We start from the raw sequence: 1,353 nt of genomic DNA, 5'->3' as shown, positions 1-1,353 counted from the left end.
GTCCAATTTTGAACTGGAAGTTTATTTTACTTTATCTCAACAAAAAGCAATGCAGTTAATCAATGTATGCACCTAAATTATCAACACAATTTTGCCATTTTATTTGATAGCTTATTTATGCTGACAGCAAAGATTTCTGGAGAGCAAGAGGTGACAAAATCACAAAATGCTGTTTTTGCATCTTCTTCATATTTGAAGTTTCTTCCTTGCAAAAAGTCGTCTAATGCTTGGAAAACATGATAGTCAGTTGGTGCAAGGTCTGGTGAATATGGTGGATGACAGAGTACTTCCAAGTTCAGTTCCTGTAACTTGAGTAGTGTTCTTTGTGCAACATGCAGTCGAGCATTGTCTTGCAAGAGGATTGACCTGTCTCTATTGACCAATCTCAGTTGTTTAATTGCAATTTCAATCATCATGTCATCCAATTAGCTGATGGATACATCCACTGTAATTGACTTACCAGGTCTCATGAAACTGTAGTAGATGACACCAGCGCTGGACCATCAAACAGACACCACTAGATTTTTTTGGTGAATATTCTTTTTGGGATTGTGTTTTGGCACTTTGTCTCTATCCAACCACCATGCAGAATGCTTGCTATTGTTGAAAAGAATCCATTTTTCATTACACATAACAATACGATGCAAAAATTGTTCACTTTTATGCAGTAACAGCAAAGAGCAGCAAGTTTCAAGACAATTTGTCATTTGATGCTAGTTTGTGGTACCCACTTGTCCAGCTTCTTTACCATGCCGATTTGTTTCAGATGGTCCAATACAGTTGAAATCGAAACATCAAACCTTGCTGCTAACTCAGGTGTAGTCTGAGATGTATCTGCTTCCACTACAGTTTCCAGCTCATCATTATCCACCTTGATCTCAGGTCTACCACTGGGTTGATTTTCAAGAGTAAAGTCACCAGACCAGAACTTCTCAAACCGTCAATATACAATGTGTTCATTTGCCACATCTTCACCAAACACCTCATTGATGTGTTGAGCTGTCTGGGATGCATTGGTTCCATAATGGAATTCATATTCATAAACAATATGAATTTTTGATCTATCCATGGGTTCACAAAAATTGATTTACAAGGGAAAACTCACAATATAATCAGACACCATGAATTGCATTTCGAAAAGTGATGATGTAACTCTTCAATGTTGTAAGACTAAGAATTGTCAGGGTAAAACATTAAATGACCATCAAACTTGGTGCATAAGGAAATTGGACATTTCATTCTTAATGACCTGAGATAGATATATATATATATATATATATATATATATATGTAGTGAAACTACCTCCCGCCATTAGATACAAACTACTATCGCCATTACATACAATCTTCTCA

The sequence above is a fragment of the Octopus bimaculoides genome, chromosome 23 (genome assembly GCF_001194135.2).
Source record: "Octopus bimaculoides isolate UCB-OBI-ISO-001 chromosome 23, ASM119413v2, whole genome shotgun sequence".
In the NCBI taxonomy this organism is placed as follows: domain Eukaryota; kingdom Metazoa; phylum Mollusca; class Cephalopoda; order Octopoda; family Octopodidae; genus Octopus; species Octopus bimaculoides.
Note: the sequence above shows the minus strand (reverse complement) of the source record.